This window comes from Dermacentor andersoni, chromosome 2 (assembly GCF_023375885.2).
Source record: "Dermacentor andersoni chromosome 2, qqDerAnde1_hic_scaffold, whole genome shotgun sequence".
Taxonomy (NCBI): Eukaryota; Metazoa; Arthropoda; class Arachnida; order Ixodida; family Ixodidae; genus Dermacentor; species Dermacentor andersoni.
In genome coordinates this window covers 200,950,710-200,966,344 of record NC_092815.1, presented here as the reverse complement: position 1 = coordinate 200,966,344, position 15,635 = coordinate 200,950,710, and the positions used below count along the sequence as shown (strand labels likewise).

At 45.9% G+C, this 15,635-nt stretch overlaps 1 long non-coding RNA gene across 1 annotated transcript; it reads right to left on the bottom strand.

The window, feature by feature from the left end:
• Positions 1-1,316: 1,316 nt before the first annotated feature.
• On the bottom strand, positions 1,317-12,420 carry LOC129387349 (uncharacterized). Its single transcript, XR_011892639.1, has 4 exons — positions 12,295-12,420; positions 6,931-7,055; positions 6,572-6,739; positions 1,317-1,451 (listed from the first exon to the last, which is right to left on the bottom strand). It is a non-coding gene; the product is annotated as an uncharacterized lncRNA (long non-coding RNA).
• Positions 12,421-15,635: the final 3,215 nt, after the last annotated feature.

Sequence of the window (15,635 nt, the reverse complement as noted above, 5' to 3'; positions counted from 1 at the left end):
CATGGGTAAGTGGCCCTGAAACAATTAAATTGTAAAGATGCATCATAATTGCATTCGTGAATGTTCATGGTAGAATTTCTTGCACCATGCTCTTTAGTACGGATTGCCTTTCCCGTAAAGTTCCTAATTCTTACTCCGTATGTGAGGGTATGAAAATTTGCAACCCTCACAAAGGTGCGCACTGTACAAAAAGAAAACAATTGATAGAACGCTTGCATTATTAAACAGTTAACTAATATCGTAACGCGACGGTTTCACATCATCAGTGAACAGCTGCTTTACTTGCCACATTGTTTAGTCATGTTGACGGACGGTTGTGTTATATGTCAAGTGTACTATATGCATTGTCCACCATCGTCAACTCAGTTTTGCTCAAGTTTCTACTGAGAACAATGTGCCAACATGTTTGTGCCTTCTAACTTTAAAATGCTAGTCTGAACAGTTTAAACACACTCGCAAAATGATTTCACACGATGATCTGCGTATCTTAATAAATTGCGTGATTTCGAAGCTTGAACATCGCGAAGCCCAAAGTGGTGATTAGGCTTGTGAACTCTATTTTGATATCTTGAATATTTTTTGCTCTTTCGTAATATCATGGTCATCGGAATGTAATCGTTGGCACAGTGTTCTACCGTCATCGAATGTCGCGTACATCGCCTATTTATTTGACATCAAAGCGCGTCGGCGAGAGCAAAATTTTTTTCTTGCCGGATTTTTAGAGCAGCAGCGCATAAATTTTGGACATGAAGGAATTAATCATATCCATTTACATTAAGTGTTATGGTGTAAGCTATAAATTAGACTTGAAATGAGTTTCCTAAAATAAGCCGGCGGCGTTTTCCAAATCTACTAGAAAAATTTCCATTACTACGTACGACGCTGACGCCTCTATAAAGAACTCAAGTTGTTAAATTCCGTATTAGGTCGGCCAAGAAAGTACTAGAGTCTTACAAGTTTCATAAATAGCACATTTATTTTTCTATTTCAACAAAACAACCGGCACGGTAACTTCGATGTTCATTCCTCTACTTTTATTCATATTTCTGTAAAAACGAATATAGCGTAAACCACAAGATCGCTGGAATTTACACGCAATAAGGTATAAAAAATTATTACAGCCTTCATTCATGAAATAATATATCAGGCTCTCCTGCGCTGTCTTTGTGCAGATTTAATAGGGATATCATATACACGTACGTACGATGCATGGATGTCATTTATGGGAATTCATGTTTGGCAATATGCTTTAACGTGCACGAAAACACAAAAGAGACGTCGATCGCCATTGTGCGTTATCGCTTACCTGTTCTAAACATCGAATACAGCGGCACTGTAGACGGTAAATAATAGTTGATTTCGAGGTGCTCCGGAGTGGTTGCCGCTATTCCGTTCACGGTGACGTGATCGAATAGGTTTTCGCCTACAGGAAGGTCTGCAATTACGTTGATCTGCAATGCGTGAAGCATGTGCTTGCGTGAGAGTGCGCGCAAACACTTTTGAATCGGGTGGCAGGGATAGGCTTGGTATTGGGTAACGGTATTGCTACAAAGCAGTGCAATGCCTTGACGGTGTAATATTCAAGTTTGAGCAGTGCAAATTTTGGAACTCTAAAGATCGATAGAATCTTTCTTTAAGTAAGGCAATAAATGAAGAAGAGCGCACCTTCTAACTGCACCTATGGACGCATATAAAACGGTCAAAGTTGATGCATTGTATTAACGCCTAGAGAGAGAGAGAGAGAGAGAGAGAGAAGAAACTTTATTAATGAATGGTCCGGCAGTTTTGTTGTTGTGGCCTCAGGTGGCGGCTCGAAGTCCTTGGAATCGGGCGGCATCTTCGGCTTGCCGAACGGCCCAGAGCTGGTCTGCCAACTGTGAACTTTTGAGAGCCGCCTCCCAGCGGCGGTGACGCCCATGGAGAAGGTCCCCGGCGGCCCCCGCAGCCAGGGCGGCGTCGGGAAGAAGCGAGCTCAAGGCTTCCCGTACTGTGGCAACGGCCGCGATTACGGACGCGTCGCGAACGGAGGTGGTCTCATTACCGTGGTTGCCGGCACATTCCCAGAGCATGTGTCGCAGCGTTGCTCGCTGTCCGCAAGCTTTAAAGGCATTTGTGGGATATAAACCCGGGTAGCAGTGATGTAGGATGGCGGGGCTAGGGTAGGTGTGTGTCTGGAGCAAGCGTATAGTTACGGCCGCATTCCTGTTTAATTTATCGTGTGGTGGCGGGAATGTGCGTCTTTGGAGTCTGTAGTGTTGGATGCGGTCTCTTAACGTGGTCAGGCAATCGCCCCACGCCCATTGTGATTCTTGTTGCCGCATTTCTGTTGTGGCCCGATCCGGCAGATCGGATGCCCCGCTCTCGGGGCGTGGGCGCGATGCCCCGCTCTCGGGGCGTGGTGCAATATCTCGCGGCGTGGTGCTTCGGGTGATGTTTTTGGGAGGCGGTGGGATGATCAGGCGGTCGCGGACCGAGGCCGGAACCACCATCTTTTGTCCATGCTGAGTGTGGTACGCGATGCCGAGTGACTCGAGGATGCATCGACCTGTCTTTGAATTAGATAATCGTTCGTATTACGCAATGGCGTGCGCCTCGATTAACTCGTCAAGTGAGTTGTGAAGTCCGAGCTCTAGAAACTTGTCGGTGCATGTGTTGAGTGGAACGCCCACCGCTCCCTCGAAAGCCTTTCGTATCATGCATTCAACTTTGTTTTTTCGCACCCTCTCCACTTCAGGTATAGGGGGCAACATACGTTATGCGGCTTATCGCGCAGTCTTCACGCATACCATTGCGTCTATTCGTGATGCGACGCAAGAGTCGGATCATGTCACCTACCGAACGACGAAGTCTTCGCACCGTCTCTTCGTTATGGCCATTTGCCTGCAGGTGTAACCCCAGCATTCCAATTTTGTCTACGTGCGGTACGGGAGTACCACCTGCCACTATAATACGTATTTTGGAGTATTCCCGTTCTTCGTCGAGCAGGGTTTTACGACCTCTCCTTGTGGGTTTCTAGATTAAGAGTTCGTACTTGGTAGCCGAGCACTTGAGGTCCGTTCCACGCAAGTAATTCTGGACCGCATCTACTCCTGCCTGTAGCGTTCGCTTGACGTGACCGTCACATCCTCCCCCAGGAACCCAGAGGGTAATGTCATCCGCGTATAGACTGTGATGCAATCCTTCTACTTCTGTTAATTTCTCGGGTAGACCGAGCAGAACTAAATTAATGAGTAATGGTGATATGACGGATCCTTGTGGCGTGCCTGACGAACCCGTCTCAAATTCCGGCGATTCCTCGTCGCCAACGATGGTGCATGCGCGCCTGCACGCGAGGAAATCTCTAACGTAATTATACGTTCTTCGGCCTAGTCCTAAAGTTCTATTTGTTTTTAATATTGCTTCGTGTTTAACGTTGTCAAAGGCCTTTTTAATATCTAGTCCGAGATTTGCCTTAGTGTAGCTGGTAATGTCGCCTACGATCTGGTGTTTAAGCTGATGCAATACGTCCTGTGCGGAGAGTTTGCGGCGGAATCCTAGCATGGTGCGCGGGAACGCGTCACGGTCACGGTCTTCTAGAAAGTCGGTCACGCGGGTGAGAACTGCGTGTTCCATGAATTTGCCGACGCAAGACGTAAGCGAAATCGGTCTTACATTATCGAGCGTAACTTCCTTGCCGGGTTTTGGAATCATGATAACGCGGGCCCGTTTACACGCTTCGGTAAGGCAGCCTCCTCGCCAGCACTCGTTGACGTAGGTCTCGAGGCGGGAGATTGACTCGTCGTCTAGGTTACGGAGAGTCTTGTCGGTAACCCAGTCCGGGCCGGGCGCCGATCGGGTGATTAGTTCGAACAGGACTATCCGAATTTCTGCTTCGCTAAATTCCGCGTCCAGTTTCTCGTTTGTGACGCCGTCGTATTTGGCATGTTGGATGCTTTCGGCCTTCTTAAAGTAACGGTCACGTATTGCGTCGAGGAAGCTATCGCCTTTGTAATCTCTTACTAGTCTATGAGGCTTGTGGCCTTGAGCGGCCCGAGTCTCCGGATAATAGGTGTCGAAGGAGGCGCCAAGCGCTCGCCCCGGTCATCTGCCTCTCGAGGCCGTTGCACGTGTCTTCCAACTGTGCCCTGGATGCCTGGAGTGCGTGTTTTTCGATGTCTCTGTCTAATTGTGATATGCGTTTGCGCAACGCCCTATTATATCTTTGACATTTCCATCTCTTTACGAGTGCTCGCTTTGCGTCCCACATGTGTAGCAGCCTGCTGTCAATTATTTCGAGGCTCGCCTCGGGCGAACCTCGAACCGTAAGAACCTAAGAGCCTAAAGAACCGTAAGCACCTAATGTTCGTGTAGACCACGATAATATTACTACGTTCTAGCTCAATATCCCGAGATTTCTGGCATCACAGGATCTCGCCGATGGGCGTAAAACTGGGCGATTTCTATGGATTACGATGGGGGGATGTGAAGGCTCGTCCAGTACATGTGCCACCTGGACCTATAAATTATATAAATCCAAGGCTTCTTCTTAAAAGGAAGCTTTAGCTCTGTAATACCAATAATTTGTGAATTTGATCTTCGTAAATTCTCTTAACCATTGTAACAATTTCAGCTAACCTGTAAATCCATCAATGAAGTTGGCCAGTTGAGGTTACAGATGCAGTTTACAGAGCGGCGATATCTGCTTTTTCCGCAGTGTTAAATTTGTAAGCCAATTGCTTCCATTTTTTAAAACTTACCAGTTTGCAGCAATATTAGTAAAGAGGTCTCAGTTTAGGTCTTTATTAACGTTGTTGCTCTTAACATTGCTAGAACTTATGTTCACTCAGAAAGGCAAGAGTTTTCGTTGAAATCGGCCCAGTGATGAGCTCATCAATGCAGTTATGCGATTTGCATGTACATGACTAGAAAGATGAGCTGACCTTCAGCTAAAGCTTTCTCTTAAGTCGGAGTTATTGTTCAGCTAGGCCTTAGCATATTTTAGGAATGACTTTGCAAGCCTTCCTTTACACTGCAGACTGTGACGGATGCCGCCGCTGCTGTTGTTGCTGCTGTCAGCACCGATTTCACTTCACTTCACTTTATTTCCGACACAATGTTGGGGAACCTCCAGGCAAAAAGGTTGTCATAGACAGCTTGTCTATGACACTTGTAACGGGTATGACTATATCAATCAGCTTCTTCGTAATGAATCCACATACTAAGAGACACACTAACCACACGGAAAGCGCACAGAACAAATCGCTTAGATTCACCTATAATGCATGTTATACATACAGCACATAGGCCTCACTAACGCAATTTCGAGGTCGTTCCTTGATGACTACTCTTGAATATCGCAGCGGGGTACACCGTTTAAATATTCTTTCTAATATTGCCAACAATTTCAATAGAATCAACGCTGATGCATACATATGATATAAACACAAGGCGAACAATACGCCCTAAGCATTACAAAACCTTGCTAATTCCATAAACAAAAAGAAAGATGTGCTGGTGCTCATTATTTCCTAGAACAATCGTGGAATGGAACTTGCTTCAAGGTGATGTCACTACCTTGTTCAGTGTTTGTTCCTTTTCATCGGTGCCATGTGGATTAGGTTAAGTTTTCTGGCCGTCCTGGTCGTTTCTATTGTTCTTTTGTTCTTTGTTTTTGTAGTAAACAACTTTTTTTTTTCACAGAGTTAGACTTTCAACACGCTTCTCCTAACTGGCTATCAGATTTTTCTACTTATGATATTTCCTCATCTCCTCGTAGTGTATTGACTGATGCGAATGTTTCGGCGATGATTGACGCTTCCTTTCTTGTCAAATGTACAACTCCTGATTTGGCTGCCAACAGTTAGCTGGCAGCAGCATCTAAGCGAAAAAACAAAATACCCCTCTCTGTATACCACCACGACCACCCGGACGTGCTGGTGGAAGGCTTTGTTCTCTAAGTACTACGTAATCAAACAGCGAATGCAAACGAAGCATTCTTATTGCAAAAAATATACGCTTCATATCTTCAAGTGCATATATATCTTCAAGTGCATATTTCCTTTATTGCAAATCAAAACTCCTCATGCTTTCCTTTTCGCTGGGTTTAGCGCACTTGCATAGTCGGATTCTCGCCTGGGAAAGCGGGTCGATGCCGGACGCAAGCGCAGCAGTAAACTGGGCTGATTCCGGAGGCGAGGCGATGCAACCTGAGATCAACTCGGATACAGTGTGATCCGCTATTGTGTGGGTCCTGGAGCTGGAGTGTCCGGTTTTGCCGACAGGGCAAAACCGGACACCCCAACTGGCCACGTAGTCGCTATGATCGAATGCGGGTAGCGCCCATAAACGGCATGATTCCATTTAAACTAAGCCTATTACGTAAGCTTCGTTTCACAATGCTTCAGCGTGCGTGTTGAATCTGCGTATTTCTTTTTCAAAAGTCGAAGCGTTCCGTTTTTGTAGTGATGGGATAAATCTGCACAATCTACACACGTCTCAGGACAATTTATATAGATAGATTCTCGTTCTCTCCACATAGGACCAACGATACCGTGACGCGATATCAGCGATCTAAATCAAACCGTCCTCTTACCCCAAGAGACTCGAGATGTTCTCGAGGTCCTATGCCGGAAAGCATCAGTAGCTGCGGAGAGGATATGGCTCCAGCGCAAAGAATTACTTCTTTCTTTGCCAGAACGGTGTGTGTTCCGAGGTCGCGCTTGTACTCCACTCCTATAGCAGTTGCGCCTTGAAAAAGAACCTGCGAGAGCCGCGCACTTAAAACACTCGCATTTTATTTCTCACCAGTAACATACAAGCAATAAACACTACATCTGGTTTCAGACCACGGGACGATGTACTAAGTTTGCAGGCCGTCTACAACATTTTGACCATGACCGTAACATACATTATGTTTGTACGCAGAAACATGAATTTAAAATGGTCTCTTACCTTCGTCACATGCGAATATAGTGCGACGTCGAAGTTTTTTCTTCTGCGGACGTCGGTTGTGATAAAGGATCGACTTGAACTCCAGCGCTCTCCGTTCTTAATGTTGTTTTGTACGCGTGAAAAGCCTGCAAAATTAAATAAATAAATAAATTCATAAATAAATAAATAAATAAATAAATAAATAAATATATATATATATATATATATATATATATATATATATATATATATATATATATATATATATATATATATATATATATATATATATATATATATATATAATGACACAAGACAGAAACATATTTAAACAACGCGCGCAGGTTCATGCACCCCTCACGAGAACAACGGCGTATTGGAGAAAAAGAAGACGAAATGATGGCACGTGTTTTCCCCGCACGCACTTGCATCGTATATGGCCGTTGTCAGCGTCTACAAGAAGAAGAAGAGGTGAAGCGACGCTCGAGAGAGAAGAAGAAGGCATTCTTGATCTCCTCTTCAGAACGCGGCAGTCCTTTTTATTTACCCCCCAGGGCTAAAGTTAGCCCACAATAAATAGTTGTGTCTGGACTCCCTTAATTGTTCGTTACAATTCTGGTGGAGGTGCTGGGTAATGACTTCCAGCCCAATTCGAGTTGGAGAAAGCAGCCCGGAACCACGCCATCTCAGACCCAACGAGTTCACGCCTGTCCACCAGCGCACCAGCCGTCGCCTACGTGGTGAGCCGCCTGAGTTTCCTCTTTTGCCGGAGCAAACTATAATAGCAGCAGCAGACAATCCTGAAATGACATCCCAGACAGCCTCAACCCGCATCGTCGTCGATCAGCCGCGGACGCCGGAGCCTTTTCACGGCGATACCTTCGAAGACGCCGAGGACTGGTTGGAAGGCTTTGAGCGCGTCGCTGACTACAATGGATGGGACGAAAACCGGAAGCTCCGCAACGTTTACTTCGCGTTGCAAGACTGTGCGCGAACGTGGTTTGAAAACCATGAAGCTGTCCTCCGGTCGTGGGATGACTTCCGACGGGAGCTGTTGGCCACGTATCCGAGCACAGACCGCCGGGAAAAAGCTGAAGCCGCTTTGCAAGCAAGAAGCCAACGAAACAACGAACGCGTGGCAATGTATATCGAAGATATGTCCCGCTTATTCCGCCGGGCCGATCCGAGCATGAGCGAGGACAAGAAGCTTCGGCACCTGATGCGCGGTGTGAAGCAGGAGCTTTTTGCCGGTTTGGTTCGGAGCCCTCCACGCACCGTCACCGAATTCCGCTCCGAGGCGACAACTATGGAAATGACTCTTCAACAGCGTGCGAGACTCTACAACCGCGAGATGAACGTCGCCTCCATGGATATGATGTCGGCAATGTTCGGGAACAGCGTCGAGGTCTTACGAGAACTCATAAGATCTGTGGTTCGAGAAGAGCTGCAGAGGCAACAGCTGAACAACGGCCCCACAGCGGTCTCTTCGTTAGCAGAAGTGGTTCGCGAAGAAGTGAGACACGCAGTCCGCGAACAGCACCCGCCAGCACAGCCGCAAGCGTCGTCACAGGTACGGCCGACGGTATCGTACGCCGAGGTACTCAGAGGATCTCCAGGACGTACTTTCATCGCGGCAACTGCGCATGTACCCGAACCTCGGTTCTTGCCGTCTCCGCCGGAGACGAGATTCCGGAAGGCCGACATATGGCGCACTCCTGATAGAATCCCACTGTGCTACCACTGCGGCGAAGCTGGTCATCTCTACAGGATGTGCGAATACCGCAGAGCGGGACTTCGGGGGTTTTCCGTAAATGCTCCTTGCCCAAGAAACGGTGAACGCGTTTTCGAGATCCAGGAGTATTTGTCAACGCGCCAAAGCCCGCAGACTTCACAGCAACATCAACCTCGGTCAACAGTGCCGCTGAGGTATCGATCACCGAGCCCGCGTCCATCCTCAAGCTCTCCAAGGCGACGCCCCCAAAGCCCACGTCGGGAAAACTAATACCGGCGACCTGTGGAGGTGAGGCCGCTGTCGACGCAAGAACAGAGCCTCCAGCGCTGAACGACGGACGCGAGAGCAGTTGCGGAAAAAGTGACGTTGCTTCAGATTTATGTGTGTTTATAGACGGCTGCGAAATTACTGCTTTAGTAGACACAGGCGCAGACCATTCCGTTATGAGTAAAGTGCTTGCCAGAAGACTGAAAAAAGTGCTGACTCCTTGGAGAGGACCGCAAATTCGAACCGCCGGAGGACACCTTATCAACCCGGTGGGCAGGTGCACTTCTAGAATCGGAATACGCGGCTTTACATACGTCGCCTGTTTCATTGTCCTGTCAGAATGTTCAAGAGATTTAATTATTGGAATGGACTTTTTGCAGGCGAATGGTGCAGTTATCAACTTGCAGGAATCCTGTGTGTCGTTCTCCACGAAGCACGCCATCGCGACATTCGAGTGTGAGGAACAATTTGATGCTCTCCAGATTCTAGACGACGACGTCACGATACCCCCAAGATCCAGCATAGCTGTCGCCGTAAGAAGCACCGTATTCAGCGACTATGAAGGAATAGCAGACAGTAACACTGGGCTCTTACTCGAAAAAGGGATCTGTATGGCAAGGGGTCTGGTTCAGCTGCGTGACGGGTGCTCGAATGTCTTCCTGACTAATTTTGGAAATGAAGTCCAGCATGTTGCGAAGGGAACTGTCATTGCCCGCCTTAATGCTTATGAACAGATTACGGATTTGAGCCCTTACGATGCTGCACTACAGGATTCTGACAACGTAGACTCCATACTCGCATCTGTCAACATCGAAGCAGCACTATCACCGAGCCAGAAGCAGCAAATAGAGAACCTTGTACGAGAATTCGCCTCGTGTTTCTCAACGACATCGAAAGTCCAGAGAACATCCATCGCCAAACACCGTATCATTGTCGACGAAGCTGTGAGGCCTATTTGCCAGCATCCCTACCGTGTGTCACCGAAGGAGAGAGAAATCATCAACAAACAAGTCGAAGAAATGCTTAGAGACGACGTAATTCAACCACCGACCAGCCCGTGGGCTTCGCCTGTGGTGTTGGTAAAGAAAAAGGATCAAGAATGCCTTCTTCTTCTCTCTCGAGCGTCGCTTCACCTCTTCTTCTTCTTGTAGACGCTGACAACGGCCATCTACGATGCAAGTGCGTGCGGCGAAAACACGTGCCATCATTTCGTCTTCTTGTTCTCCAATACGCCGTTGTTCTCGTGAGGGGTGCATGAACCTGCGCGCGTTGTTTAAATATGTTTCTGTCTTGTGTCATATATATAATCCGTCAGTTGCTTGTGCATAGACGCAGAACATAATGCCGTAATTTCGAGCATTGACTCTCATAAAGTAGGTTACATTGACATGAAGGTATTTTGCCAGACAAGCAAATAGGCATAAGTGCCCAATGCAGTGACATAGTAACTCGTTGTTGCTAAGAGTACAGTTACCAATGAGCACAAAACAAGAAATGGCTGGGTGAGGCTTAAAAAAGCCCCCTACTAACACCAAGATCGGGGTACTGAGAATCACTAATGCATTCCAAGGAGACTTTTGATTGTGGAACGTGACCCCCGTAAAATTTTTTATTTGCATTGCTATCCGCCTCCAAACGCGAAACAGTGCAATTTCTTATGAACAAGATGTGCTGTTTTCATAAAAGATTGAATGTACAGGCAAAATTACAGACCACAATGTTGATCCAGTTTCTTGTCTTCGCCCCTAACTGTTTTAAACAGTAATCTTTCTAACTTGTTAGTAATTTTTCGAATATTACACTATGCTAAACTCGAAACAACAGGGTTCTTCACAGGAGGGTGCAAGCTGGAAGCGAATAACTGCTAGAACAAGTAATCTCGCTGAAGGCAGCGTTTGTACAGGCGCACTTGTCTTTGTCAGGGCATCAAACCGTAAACATGGTCCCGTGTTGTAACCTTACCTACAAAGAAAATTCACGGCACTAGTGTGCCGAGTCCTTTTTCTTTTTTGTGCCTGTGCAGAATGCGGTGGCCGCTTTGGAACATCTTGGTGACGTACCGCTCTCCTGCATGGATGCTTTTGTAACACTAAGCACGACCAACTCCTCAAGCTTCCACAAAGTTACGCTTTGCCGTACTCAGCGGATTTGCGTAGGGTCACATCGAGCTTACAACTAATGTTGAAACAGAATGCTTTGCCCATTCTCTTGAATATCGTTTTGGACGTTTTGACCAACATTTTGTGAAAGATATGACGGCGTGAAAATGTGATATTACTGTAAAATGCAGTAGAGCGTTTGTTCAAGGATGGCACGAATACAACAAAGAAATCGAACGCAAGTACCATTGTATGTGCCATTAATACTTGTTTACACGTATTGCCACCAAGCGAGAGCGAAAAGAAAACATGCTGGTGTCATGCGAAATGCTGAAAACGACACAAAAGCATGTACTATCAAGATACGAAAACGCGATACACATTAACAGAATGAAAATGACAATAAAGCCAGTTTGTTGCACACGACTTCAGAACAAAAGCAGAATGTGGACATTATTTTTGCAAATAGGAAGGCTAATTTAGCCATAATATCGCGAACATAACAGTCTCTTGTAAATGACACCCGTTGCACAGTTTCCGTACTTGTGCGTAATTGGTAAAAGGCTCGTTCTCTGTTTATGGTAAATGTCTTGAGCGTGTTCGACGTGTTCAATGTGTTCAACGTGATTTTGGCTGGCCTGCGTGCGTATATGAGGCATTCAATTGCCGAATAACCATTGCAAGTCAGCGCCCATGTGTTTATAATTCCTCATGTGGGATGTTTTTTTTTTTCTAGCTCCATCACTGATACAACCTGTGTATGGAATATGCGAAGGACGAGCACGTTTCAATAGAAGGAATTACGTTCACATTCCATGTAAGTTTATTTGAGGCGGCTCACTCCCTCGTGCTTCTTTTCGGTACGTCATCTTGAAGCAACTGAATGTTTAAGCCGGTACTGCATATGTTTTCAGAGCGCCATAAGTGGTATTTGTAGGCTGCCCTGTGTGCTCATCGAGCACCTTCGTCCTATATCACCACTAGTTTCACGCAAGGCATGTTATGAAACCTAATAAACTGTGTTTACTTTAGAAGACACGATGAAACTTTCTGCGTCCATTAGAGATTTTAGAGATCTTTCAGGTGTATGAACTGTATTCGTCCATCTTTGTTTACATCTGCTATAAACGATTTATTTTTTAAAGCTAAATACGGAGGAAGTGTTGGTCCTCTATTCGCCAATATGCCGCTTTATGTTTTGCACATATTTCCTCTGATATTTCAACAATATGTACTACGTAAACCTAAGTACAGGTGCATGCGTCACTTCACTTGTTTGCAACTCACTTGTCTGGTTCGGCCCATTATAGTCGTCGTTGCTGTAACCAAGTTCCCTGCCAGCCTCTAAGAACAAGTCGCTAGCCTTCGTATGCGAAGTAGGAAAACTTACAGGGACTTCTCCACTTTCTCCATGGTATCCTGTAAGAGTACCACCAGTCAGTTCATGCGGTGCTTAAAGGTAATACTCAATAAATTAAATGAATAATTGTACCCAGAGCTTTCGACGTACTGCGCGATCATCCACACCCATTAAGCTTATCTAGCCTAGAAAGGACTGTACATATCCAAACAGTCAAGTAATATGTATACTGGTAATACTGTATATAGGGAAGCACCGAGAAAGCTCAAACAGCAGGCTGTTATTCTGTGTGTTAAGAAGTCTCAGGCAAATATGGCATCTCGAATAGTCTCACCTAGGTATATGTGCTTGAATAAAGTTCAACGGAGAATTATTCAACCATTTCTTTTAAGTGACCTTGCTATATCACCACCAAAAGACGACAGTACTCCTGTAGCATTCGCACTGTTCGAAAAACATCACAGTTTTCTCCACACTGTCCTAAATATCCGCCGTAGTTAATATTTTCCCAGTCGACAACCTTCGCTAATCTTATCGAAGCAATTTTTCTCTTTCAGTGACGTGCCTCCCATTTTGTACAAATAATATGCAGAATTTAACAAAATCAATGTCATGTCGTTGCGTCGAACATGCTTTTCTATCGTACTCCATATGTACATTTCGTTCAAAACACAAAATAGTTGACCACATGGTTCGTTTTTTTATAAACATAACAATTAACTAGTTCAAATCAACTTAAGTTGCCTCTGCACTCTTTGCAATGGCACCCTAAAATTCATAATGATCCAAATTTTTGTCAACAAAAGTTAGTGCACCTGCGAAAAGCGAGTTTGTACGCCTCACGGAAGAAAGCGTCACTAACACGGCTTCATGTGCAAGGGCTGTAAATTATGGCGATCCCTTGGCCAGGTGCAATAAGCACGTCTGGCAAACAGGCAGCAGCCTAAGCAAGCGGCTCCCGAGAGGCGCTTGCCCGTATTGAGAATTCTTATCGAAAAAGCTCGAAGATTCAGAGTGGTTTATTGCAAGCAATGCTCACGCCATCCCAAAGTTATCAAACCAGCATATTCAGCAGCATCAGGGACCAAAACGCTCGCGAAACTAAGAACACAGTCGAGGTCACGGTTATGAGATGGCTTTGATAGCATGCCTTCGTTTACTGTTGCGTGAGAAGAAAAACACTCAAAGCTTGCCAGTCTTTGCTGTAGCCGTGACAAAGCCTTTGCGTAACATTCTGTAAGACTATTTTGTTGTTTCAGGCATATAACTAAAGCTTCTTTCTTGCGTTGTTCGTTTTCTTAATGAAATTCAGTTCTTCTAAAAGGTTTCAATTGCGAAGACCTGCGCAGATGCCTGGAAGATAGATGTATATACAAAACAGCGCTTGACATTCGCCTCCTTCTGATCCAGCCATGTGCTAAATTTTAGCTTGCCAACACTGGTTAATGCGTAAAATGTGTTGAAGTCAGGTTGATACTGTCAACATGCTTTGTCATGTCGTTGATACTGTCAATGGGCTTTGTCACCTCTACGTTGCCGCAATTTCTAAATTGAGAGTTCGCATAAAAACGCTCCAAAACACAAACCATCGAAAGCTGTGCCGACCAATGTTTTCACAGCACACATTACGCATAAGCGGAATTGAAATAAACTACCACATCATGCACTAAGCGAACAGCGCATATCCTTCCCGTGTTCCGCTAATGATGGGTTGGTGAACGTGAGGTTCTGTGCAGCTGGGAACAAGAGGGATGAGTTTTACGTGCGAAGACGACCACGATCTCAATAGTCTGTGGGTAAATTTTGGTCACCTGAGGTTTTTCACCGTGCACGCAATACACGGTACATCACCGTTCTTGCTCTTCACCCCTGTTTAAATGTGGCCGCTGCGGTTATGAATCGAACCCGTGAACTCATGCCTAGCAGCGCCACGCCATCGCCACTAAGCCACCATGGCGGGTGGGAAGAAGACAGAGAGACGAGAGAAAGGGCAGATGCTGAGTGGAGAACAAGAACGGGATATGTGGCTTGCTCTATTGCACTAGGAAACAGGACATGAAAGGTACTAGGAGAAAGTGAAAATAGAGAAGGAGGCAGAAAGACAGCGCAGACAAATTATCCCAACCACTTACAAGTTACAGTAGGCTAAGATCCTAGCGAGCGTGTCCTTGGATCCCACACAGTTGATGTAGAGTTTTGTGGAGCTATCCCGTGACCTTCAATTCCAACTTGTAATGGTATCCATTGAAATTTCATTTTGAATACCATGCTCCAACGGGCTTAGGGAGCGCCGGAGTTTGCCCAGTAAACCTCTCGTGAGGCGAGCCACGATATAATCGTTGTTGCGCAAACCTTGAGTCCGAGGCTACAACGGCACCTTCTGCACATTATACCCTGTGTTTTCGCAAAGCGGTGGTGACTGCAGCATGCAGCTTCTACAGTTGACGAATTTAAGGCGTCCACCCGACCACACCATTACACGGCGAAAGAAGGTGTACAGAATGCCGTTCCGCAGCTCTCCTTACATACGCACGTCGACCTGTCTGTGGCTTGCATGTGGATACGCTCTGTCGAAGTGGTCCAGGGTAAAGAGCTTGCTTCTGGCGTTGGAATAGTGCATTTCGCTTGAATTTGAGGTACTCTGATACTGCGCGTAACATCTTCAAAAAACCATGATGTATCCGGATGACTTCGTTTAGACCATTCAAATCCTAATTGCCAGAAGGTTTTAAAAGGCATAAAGTCAGCGCCGGGAGGCCTGGTAGCGTGTTCTTGCTCACAGCGACCGGAATACCTTGGGATGCGAATTGGCGGAGCGGAAGCATCTCAGCTTCATTTGTGACCTTGTTTGAATCTGTCGCCGAAACAACCATCGCCAAACGAATTCCCTTTCTATGTACTGCCTCCAAACGCTTGAACGGGCTGTTTTATGACGATATCAACGGCAGCTCGTACAGAATGGGGATCGATACCAGTGCAGCATTGTTTCAACATCCACGCGGGATGGTTGCCCCAACGTACACCTGTCCTTAGCGTTACCGTAGTGACTGTAGATTAAAAGCTGGGCGAAAAAAGTGGCAACCGCAAGGACACTATCATTTTGCTACCTCTAATATTTTTAACACTAAACAACAAAAATTTATAATGCGAAACCGAGCATTTACACGTAGCACGTCTGTTTCAACAATGTACGAAGTTTATTTTCTGGTCACTATTTAAAAAATTTTGATCCAAAATTTACGTTGCAAATCTACAAGCGCCTGAACTT